At 48.4% G+C, this 10,546-nt stretch overlaps 2 long non-coding RNA genes across 2 annotated transcripts; both read right to left on the bottom strand.

Annotated features, from left to right (window-relative positions):
• Positions 1–97: 97 nt before the first annotated feature.
• Positions 98–6,461, bottom strand: LOC139595162 (uncharacterized). The gene is made up of 2 exons (XR_011680877.1): positions 2,413–6,461; positions 98–1,297 (listed from the first exon to the last, which is right to left on the bottom strand). It is a non-coding gene; the product is annotated as an uncharacterized lncRNA (long non-coding RNA).
• Positions 6,462–8,527: 2,066 nt separating this feature from the next.
• Positions 8,528–9,722, bottom strand: LOC139594709 (uncharacterized). The gene is made up of 2 exons (XR_011680741.1): positions 9,559–9,722; positions 8,528–9,496 (listed from the first exon to the last, which is right to left on the bottom strand). It is a non-coding gene; the product is annotated as an uncharacterized lncRNA (long non-coding RNA).
• Positions 9,723–10,546: the final 824 nt, after the last annotated feature.

A 10,546-nucleotide genomic window follows, 5' to 3' on the forward strand; every position in this document is an offset into this window, starting at 1 on the left:
CCAAACAATGGATTCTAAAGCTGCCAAAATCCAGGAGCTCCTGTGTCGCTATAGGACACAAAACAACAGGAGCACATACACACTGCTGCTCTCAAGGTGAAGAAAAAGGAACTTTATTTATTTATTTTCTGACTCCAACATTTACAGATCTCCAAAAGTGACAGTGGATTGGAGGGTGACAGTGCCACCTCTCCAACGACACTGGACAATCCAACAGTCCATCACATCTCTCCTCCTCCATAAAAGAATGCAAAACAGTGAGTTATTTACAGAAAGTGTGTGAGAAAGTTTGCTACAAGAATGTGAACATCAGAAGGCTTGGAAAATCTTAAAAAACCAGGGCGACACTCCTGCATTCCCAGAACTGCCTGGGAACCCTTGAGAACATCCTTAAAGCCAGGGATTGAATCCAGGAAGCCAAAGGGATCATTCCCTCACCCTGCCAAGCAGTGGGACCTGAGAGTGCCATGACCTCGGAGCTGCCCCAATGCCAGCCCCACCCCACAGCTGGGACTGCAGCCGGCTGGGCTGAGCCAGGGCCTTCCAGAGGAGCAATTCCCTTCTGCTGGACTTGACCTTGGATTTGCTGTGTCCTAGGAGCTGGGGGGGTTGGCTCTTGGGGTCTGGTCAGGGGTGGGGTGATCCTGACAAAGCAGGGAGGTGCTGGGTGGTCAATCTGGAGCAGGATGGACCATTTGGAGCAGGATGGTCCCTTTGGAGCAGGATAATCCATCTGGAGCAGAATGGTCCCTCTGGAGCAGGATAATCCATCTGGAACAGGATGGTCCCTCTGGAGCAGGATGGACCATTTGGAGCAGGATAATCCATCTGGAACAGGATGGTCCCTCTGGAGCAGGATGGTCCATCTGGAACAGGATGGTCCCTCTGGAGCAGGATGGTCCCTCTGGAGCAGGATAATCCATCTGGAACAGGATGGTCCCTCTTGAGCAGGATGGTCCCTCTGGAGCAGGATAATCCATCTGGAGCAGGATGGTCCCTCTGGAGCAGGATGGTCCCTTTGGAGCAGAATGGTCCCTCTGGAGCAGGATAATCCATCTGGAACAGGATGGTCCCTCTGGAGCAGGATGGTCCATCTGGAGCAGGATGGTCCCTCTGGAGCAGGGAGGTCCCTCTGGAGCAGGGTGTTCCATCTGGATCAAGGTGTTCCATCTGGATCAGGGTGCCCCAGCCTGCCCAGGATGCTCCTCAGCATTCCCAGCTCCCGGTCCCATCCCAGCCCTGTTCTCCAGGCACACCTGCAGCTCCTCCTGAGCCACACCCAGGCCACATCTGTCCCCTATCAAAGCAAAGAGGGTTTAAGCCAGGCCTTGTGTGTCCTCAGGCCAGGCCTAAGCTCCTCATGCTCCATCAGGAGAACCTGCTGTGGGTGCTGTGCCACGACACCCTCACCAAACCAAGCCCAGGCTTTTGATTAAAACTGGGGTCTGGCACTAAAATCTGAATTTCTGGCTAAATCCACAGAAGAACTGGCCCCTATAAGCAGCAGATTAATCACTTATGGAGACCAGCCCCAGGATTAATCATTTAAGGTGATCAGCCCCAGGATTTGCAGCTCTACACCCCTGGAATGCCAATGGAGCTGAGCTGGCTCCCTCTGCTCGCTCTGCCCTCCCCAGGGAGCTCGTTAGTGTGGGAACATTCACTGGACATTTCCATCAATCCGGGGCTTGATGGGAATTGGGATCCCCTCTGCTTGGGATTCCCACTCCTGGGTGCTCCACAGCCTCCCCCAAATCTCAAGGAACAGATTCCCAGGTATTTAAGAATGGAATTCTTGAACTGCCTCGGTCAAATATTGGACTAAGCTGGAGTTGTCTCATCCCGCCCGCGCTCGGTCGCTTCCAGATGGATTTATCCAAGAGAAAATGGAATCCTGGATGTGGCTCCTTGCAGGGTGTCTGAAGGAACCTCAAATTCCTTGCAAAATGAAGCCTAAAAAGCAGTTTTCCAGTAGCCATGAAGATGGAAAACATCATTCCTGCTTTCAGAGGGGGAAGAAAGGAAAATCCCAGGAAGTGCAGAGCACGGAGCCTCACCTGTGCCTGGAGGTGGGATTTACATGGGATATGGGGAATGAATTCCTGGCTGGGAGGGTGGGCAGGCCCTGGCACACATTCCCAAAGGAGCTGGAGCTGCCTCTGCATCCCTGGCAGTGCCCAGGGCCAGGTTGGACACTGGGCTGGAGCACCTGGGGCAGTGGGAGTTCCTGATGGCAGGGCTGGGATGGGATGGGATGGGATTTAAGGTTCCTTCCAACCCAAACCATTCCATGGGGATGAGGTGGGGATCCCATCTCCAGTTTTTCCAAGGTCCATGCAAACCCCACCTTTCCTGACAGGACAGGATGGGCCTGGGCAGCAGAGAGCCCATCCCAGCTCCCCCAGCACTCACCATTCCCAGGCCTTGGATTCCTGGTCTGGTGAAAATGGAGAATTCCCCATTTCATGCGCCCCAGATAAAAGCACTTGTGCACTGGAATAAAATTATTATCAATTATTATTTTAATAATTTTAAATCACCAATTCACTTTCAAATGATACCATTTCAAGAATTCTAAATCATTAAATTATTTTAAAATAAAATCACATGGAAACACTTGGAAAACACTGGACTTATCCCTGGAAACACCTGGAGGTGGCTTTGGATGCCTCCTGAGAACTCCATTTTGGTGCTGGGAAATTCCCCCTTCAGTCCTACCTGGTTAGTGAATAAAACCCAATGTCCCAAGGAGAACTTTCTCTGCTATAAATTCCCTGGAATTCACAGGAAATGCCTTTGGTTTGCTCCATGTGGGAGCTGGGCCCGAGGGATATGCAGGGGAAGATTTCCAATGCAAAGTAAGGAATAACTGATTTCAGTGGGATCCGCAGCACTTGGGGCCCTTAATGAGGTGCTGGAGAAAATTAATTTCCATGTGTAATATACTGAGAGACTATGAGGAAATCTGGGAATTTAATTAATCACAGCATAAAAAAAAAAAAAAAAAGATTGGATATAATTGTAAGTAAATATTTCTTAATTATTATTCTAATTCCATGGCTAATTTAGAGGCTTTTCCCTGGATACTGTTCCTGGTTCAGGCTGCGAAATATTTATTGGTCCAACCATAAATTCCACATTTTTGGAAACAATGATGGATTTCCAGTGCCTCTGTTCTAAACCCCAAACATTTAAGGCACAAACCCCAATCCTGAGCAGAGCTGTGGGATGCAAAGCTCATCTTTCCTAGGAAAAGCAGCAGGAATGGTGCAGATTCCTGTTAATTCCTCCTTAACTCGGATGCTGTCATTCCCCCCTTTATTATCCCTAATTAATTGCCCTGCCCAGCTCCTCTTGTCTGCTCATCCCCTCCCCAGTTTCATTGTGGATTTTGCTCCATTTAAAGCTTCCCAGTGCTTTTCTTTTCCATTCCAGAGGCTTCCCAAGAGCTCTCGCAGTGAATTATGGATTTTAGCTCCTCCAGTCTCCCCCAGCTGTTTATTCTGAGAGTCCTTGTGCTGTGCAAGACGAGTGGAACTCTTGGAAAATCCATTTTTCTTTCCAGGGGGAGCTGCCCTTGCTCCCTTAAAACCCAACCCTGACTGTCACAGAGCTTAAATCAAACCCAGGCCTTGCATCCATCAGCCCGAGGGAGGGAGGAATGAATGGGAAAGCTCCCAAATCCCATCCTGCTTCCCATGGACACGGCTCAAGTTGGTTCAAATGCCCTTCCCAGCCTTTTCCTCCAGGAGCAGAGGGATTACAGGAGCTGAAACTCCAAGGATTTGCGGGGCAATGTGAGGGATTATCTGCAGGGGAATGTTCATGGTTCGTTCAGAAAATATTTGGGGGATTTTGGTGCTGCTGAGAGAGAAATCCCTGGGAAAATTGAATGCATCCATTGGCTCTAGTGCCTTAGGAAAACCAACCAGGATTCATCTAGAAACATTAATCATCGTGGTGAAATATGAAATCTTTATGTTGGAGAGCAAATAGTGAAAGAATAGAATTATTTTACTCCTGCTCAGCCCTCAGGATGCAGATCCAGTGGGAAATGCTCTTCCATTGTCTGGGAATGGTGTTCCTGCTGTTCCTCAGGGGCCTGCTCCAGTTAATTATGGCATTTAATTAGTCATGAGTGCTGCCTGGGGAATAAGATAAATGGTCTCTGCTGATTTATAGCATTCCAGAGATTGCATCAGTCTAAACAAAGGAAAATTGGGAATTATCACTGATGGATGAGCCTGGGTGGGATCTGGGGGAATTCCTCCAGAAATTCAGGACAGGATTCAGGGATGGAAGCTCCCAAAAATATGGAACAGGGAGGGGGAATTTTCCTGCATTCCTGGGGCACTTCCCATGGCAGATCCTGCACTGGATCCTCGGGGATCCCTTCCAGCCCAGGGTGCTCCACCACTCTGGGACACTCAGCACAATCTGACCCCATTAAAGCCCCAGACCCCAAATTTCTTCTGAAATGCTGATTTTTGCCTTCTCACTCTCCAAAAAATGAAGTTTCTGGGCAGACAGGAGCCGGTTTGGCCCTGGAGCTGCTCCCAGCTCTGCTCCTCCAAATCCACATCCCAAAAAACCCGGCTTAAAATGAACCACTGGCACATTAGGCAGTTAAACCCGGCTTAAAATGAACCATTGGCACATTAGGCAGTTAAACCCGGCTTAAAATGAACCATTGGCACATTAGGCAGTTAAACCCGGCTTAAAATGAACCATTGGCACATTATCCAGGGAATTCCTGATTTTCTACCAGCTCCACTATGCCCAGTGAGGGATCTGCCCTTTCCCAGTGCAAACTCTGCTCCCTGATGGAGTCCTGCTGGGTTTGGTGATTATTTGGTGATTATTTATTTGGTGATTATTTGGTGATTATTTGGTGATTATTTGGTGAATGTTTGGTGACTATTTGGTGATTGTTTGGTGATTATTTGGTGATTATTTATTTGGTGATTGTTTGGTGATTGTTTATTTGGTGGTTATTTGGTGATTGGTGATTGTTTGGTGATTATTTGGTGATTATTTGGTGATTATTTATTTGGTAATTATTTGGTGATTGTTTGGTGATTGTTTTGTGATTGGTGATTATTTATTTGGTGATTGTTTGGTGATTATTTGGTGATTATTTATTTGGTAATTATTTGGTGATTGTTTGATGATTGTTTTGTGATTGGTGATTATTTATTTGGCGATTGTTTGGTGATTGTTTATTTGGTGGTTATTTGGTGATTGGTGATTGTTTGGTGATTGTTTTGTGATTGGTGATTATTTATTTGGTGATTGTTTGGTGTTATTTCCATTCTGAGAACGGTGTTGTCCTTTCCCCAGCAGCCTGGCCTGCCAAGCCTGGATTATTGAGGCCAAATCAGAGATGGAATCGGCACTTGTGGGGTTTGATAAAAGCCACAATGACATCAAAACCCTCCCAAAGCCACCGAGGACAAAAAAATCCTGTGACAGCCAGGGCAGGGAAATGATCTGGCTTTGAAATTCACGGCCCACAGACACCAAAGCAGAGGTAACCTGTGCCTGTACCAAAGATTGCCAGGATTTAAATGGAAGGTTTCTTTCAGAATAAACATTTTATTCTGCTCAGAGAGAGATGGGGATGGGGTTGTGATAAAAGGGGCTGGTGCTGGGCAGACCCCACCAGGGATGGTTCAAAAGCACTGGTAAATAACAAACAAATTCCTGTATCAAAGGACTTTTGGGTGGCTTCTTCAATGTTTTTAAATCTTAATTTAAATGAGGTGCTGCTGTCCTTTGGTGCTGCATTTTTGGTACAAAACAAAAGTTAAATAACAAATTAATTCCTGTATCAAAGCACATTTGGGTGGCTTCTTCAATGTTTTTTAACCTTAATTTAAATGAGCTCCTGCTGTCCTTTGGTGCTGCGTTTTGGTCCACAAGCACTGTTAAATAAAAAATAAATTCCTGTAGCAAAGCACATTTGGGTGGCTCCTTCAGTCCTTGCTCTCCTTTTTGGTGTTGTCCTTTCCTCCATGCCCAGGGGAACCAGAACCAGATCCCACCTGTGCAAACCCCCACAGCTGTGGAAGGTTACAGTTTTTCCTTTTTTTTTTTTCTTTCTCCCAGGGACTTTTGCTCCCTTTTGCTCCTCAGAGATGGAATGAAGGTGCTCAGGGGACACAAGGTGTGTTTGGGATGGGGATTTGTTGGGGTTTTTTGGCTTGGGATGGGGATTTGTTGGGGTTTTATTCTTGCTTGGGATGGGGATGAGGATTTGTTGGGGTTTTTTTGGCTTGGGATGGGGATGAGGATTTGTTGGAGTTTTTATCCAGGGCTGATCTCAGTGCCTGGGGGTTTTCCAGGGAAGTGCAGGGATCTGGGGGCTTGGCTGGGCTCAGGGCTGGGTTTGGGGCCAGGCTGCTGCTGCTGCTGCTGCTGTGGGGACAATTCACAGCCACACCAGAGCCCTGTCCCTCTCTGCTCCTCCTGCTGTGGGTGAGTCTGAGCTCCTGACACTGGGGTCTTTTCAAAATCCCTGACCCCAATCCCTGACCCCAATCCCTGACCCCAATCCCTGACCCCAATCCCTGACCCCTCACCCTGTGCTCAGGGGAATGCAGGACCCCAATCCCTGTGCTCAGTGCTTTAGGGAACACCTGGGACCCCAATCCCTGACCCCAATCCCTGATCCCTCACCCTGTGCTCAGGGGAATGCAGGACCCCAGTCCCTGACCCCTCTCTCCAGAGGGACCCTGACCCTCAGCTTGGTGCTTTAGGGGAAATCCAGGACCCCAATCCCTGACCCCTCTCTCTAGGGGCACCCTGACCCTCAGCTTGGTGCTTTGGGGAACACCCAGAACCCCAATCCCTGATCCCTCACCCTCTGCTCAGGGGAATGCAGGACCCCAATCCCTGATCCCAATCCCTGTGCTCAGTGCTTTAGGGGAAACCCAGGACACCAATCCCTCATTCCTCCCTCCAGAGGGACCCTGACCCTCAGCTTGGTGCTTTAGGGGAATCTTGGGACCCCAATCCCTGATCCCTCACCCTGTCCTCAGTGCTTTAGGGGAAATCCAGAACCCCAATCCCTGATCCCTCACCCTGTCCTCAGTGCTTTAGGGAAATCCAGGACCCCAATCCCTGATCCCTCACCCTGTGCTCAGTGCTTTAGGGGAAATCCAGGACCCCAATCCCTGACCCCTCACCCCGCTGCCACCCCCAGGCCATCTCACAGGACAGCTGAGAGCCCAGGAAAACCCCAAAACCCCCAAAACCCCCAAACCCCTCTCTCCTCCACCTCATCCCTCCTGCAGCTGTTTCCTGCTGCTGCTGCTGCTTTGGGGTTTTTGTTCCATTTTAACCCACACCCCACACCCACCCAGACATCCCACTGTTCCCACAGCTGCACCCAAGGGGGAACGGTCCAAAGGGTGGGAAAAGCTTTTGGGATTGTTTCTGGGGTTGGTTTCCTTGTCTGCATTGTTTTCCTCATTCTATACACCCTAGTAAAGAACTGCTGTCCCTTTTCCCCTGTTTTTGCCTGAATCCCCCAGCATTTCAAAGCTGCAGAGCAGGGGATTTTCCTGGGATTTTCCATTCCAGGACGGTTCCTGCCCTCCTGGCAGATTGCTGTCCTTCCAAGCAGGACAGAGGGATCCACCCCAAGGCTGGGCAGGAGGAGGAACCGAGGGGAGCAAGGAACCCCTGGCTGGCTGCTGGCACTGGGAGTGTTGTATTTAAACAGGGCTGCAGAAATCCCACAGCCCCACCCCTTTTTTTCTCCCACCCCTTTTTTCTCCCCCATTTTTTCCCACCCCCCCCCCCCTTTTTCCTCCCCTTCCTCTTGCTTTTCCTTTTTCCCCCTTTCCTCCCATTTTTGCCCCAAATTTCCCCCTATTTTTACCCCCCTTTTGTCCCCTTTTCCCCCTCCTTTTCCCCATTTTCCCCCCGTTTTTCCCCATTTTCCCCCTTGTTTTCCCCCCTTGTTTTCCCCCCTTGTTTTCCCCCCTTGTTTTTCCCCCCGTTATTTTTCCCCCGTTATTTTTCCCCCGTTATTTTTCCCCCGTTATTTTTTCCCCCGTTATTTCCCCCCCATTATTTCCCCCCCATTATTTCCCCCCATTTTTTCCCCCCATTTTTTCCCCCCATTTTTGTCCCCCCCATTTTTGTCCCCATTATTTTTCCCCCATTATTTTTCCCCCATTATTTTTCCCCTCTTATTTCCCCCCCCATTATTTTCCCACCATTATTTTTCCCCCCATTATTTTCCCACCATTATTTTTCCCCCCATTCTTTTCCCACCATTATTTTTCCCCCCATTCTTTTCCCCTATTATTTTCCCCTTATTTCCCCCCCATTATTTATTTTTCCCTTATTTTCCCCCATTATTTATTTTCCCCCATTATTTATTTTCCCCCCATTATTTATTTCCCCCATTATTTATTTCCCCCATTATTTATTTTTCCCCATTATTTTCCCCTATTATCCCCCCCCCCATTATTTATCTTCCCCCCATTATTTATTTTCCCCTTTTCCCCCTTTTCCCCCTTTTCCCCCTCTAGGGGCCCCTCCTGCTGCCAGCCCGGGCTGGATCCCACACCCACCTGGGGCTGCCGTGTCCCTGGAGCTGGGGCAGGATCCGTTCCCATTTCCCCCCAAAGGGAGCCCAGCTCCTCCCAGGGGCTCCCTGTGCTCCCCTGGCTTGGGAGGGGGCTCCAGGCAGCCCCAGCCCAGCTCCTGCACCTGTGGCAGAACAAAAACTGAGCAGGAACAAAACTGAACAAAAATGAACAAAAATGAACAAAAATGAACCCCAAGGTCAAACTCTGAGCCCTGGAGCAACCGTGAGGGACCCCAGGGACATCAGGTGACCCCAAAATGACCTTGAGTGACCCCAATGACCTCAAATAACCTTCAGTGACCCCAAAATGACCTTGAAATGACCTCAAGTGACCCCGCTCAGGGACTCAAAAAAACCTCAAAACCCAAAAATGACCTTAAATAACCCCAATGACCTAAAGTAACCCCAAAATGACCTTGAATGACCTTGAAATGACCCCAATGACCTCGAGTAACCCCAAAATGACCTTGAAATGACCTTGAAATGACCTAAAGTAACCCCAGTCAGGAACTCAAAAATCTCAAAAATCCAAAATTGACCTCAAATGACCCCAATGACCTTGAGTAACCCCAAAATGACCTTGAATGACCTTGAAATGACCCCAATGACCTGAAGTAACCCCAGAATGACCCCAAAATGACCTTGAAATGACCTAAAGTAACCCCAGTCAGGGAGTGAAAAATTTCAAAATCTAAAAATGACCTCAAATGACCCCAATGACCCAAAGTAACCCCAAAATGACCTTGAATGACCTTCAAATGACCCCAATGACCTGAAGTAACCCCAACATGACCCCAAAATGACCTAAAGTAACCCCAGTCAGGGACCCAAAAATCTCAAAATCTAGAATTGACCTTGAATGACCCCAATGACCCAAAGTAACCCCAAAATGACCTTGAATGACCTTGAAATGACCCCAGTGACCTCGAGTAACCCCAGAATGACCCCAAAATGACCTTAAAATGACCTAAAGTAACCCCAGTCAGGGACTGAAAAATTTCAAAATCTAAAAATGACCTCAAATGACCCCAATGACCCAAAGTAACCCCAAGATGACCTTGAATGACCTTCAAATGACCCCAATGACCTGAAGTAACCCCAAAATGACCTTGAAATGACCCCAATGACCTTGAAATGACCCCAATGCCCTCAAGTAACCCCAGAGTGCCCTCGCTCAGGTCTCAGTGGCCCCGAGCAGCCCCGTGAGCTCCTCAGCCTCAGTTTCCCTGCTCTGAGCCCACGGCGGCTCCTCGGGGCTTTGTGCTCCCTCCCTTGTCCCCCTGTCCCTCTGTCCCCCCTGCCTGGCGCTCTGGGGGTGCCCTGGGTGTCCCCAAGTGTCCCCAAGTGTCCTGGGGCTCCTCTGGGTCCCTGCTGGGCTCCGGGCCCTTGGCAGCTCCAGAGCCCTGGGGACAATCCCAGGGACAATCCCAGGGACAGCAGGGACAGCAGGGACAGTTCCAGGGACAGCAGGGACAGTTCCAGGGACAGCCCCAGGGACAGCTCCAGGTGACAGAGCCCAGCAGGGGCTCAGGGCCTCTCCCCTGTCCCACCCCAGTGGCACAGGGAACATTGTCCAGATTTCAATAATTTGGGATTTATTTGCTCGCTGTTATCAGCAAAATTGGCAATTCTTGATCAGTTCTTGATCATTGAATACAGAGCCATGGATTACTCATGGACTCAAAGAAAGATCAACAACTCCTTATCCTTATTGATAATAAATTAAAAAATTCCACGAATTCTAGTCTAGAATTGGGAGGGAGATAAATTATGGAATTCTAGAATTGTGTGGGTTTATTTATTTTCATTCATATATATATATATTTTTTATATATATATATTTTTATATATATTTTTATATATATTTATTTATTTTTATATATATGTATATGTGTGTGTATAGATATATATGTGTGTGTATACATATATAATTTTTAATATATA

This window comes from Agelaius tricolor, unplaced genomic scaffold, assembly GCF_023055355.1.
Source record: "Agelaius tricolor isolate 1412-34295 unplaced genomic scaffold, bAgeTri1.0.p SCAF_12, whole genome shotgun sequence".
NCBI classification, from domain to species: domain Eukaryota; kingdom Metazoa; phylum Chordata; class Aves; order Passeriformes; family Icteridae; genus Agelaius; species Agelaius tricolor.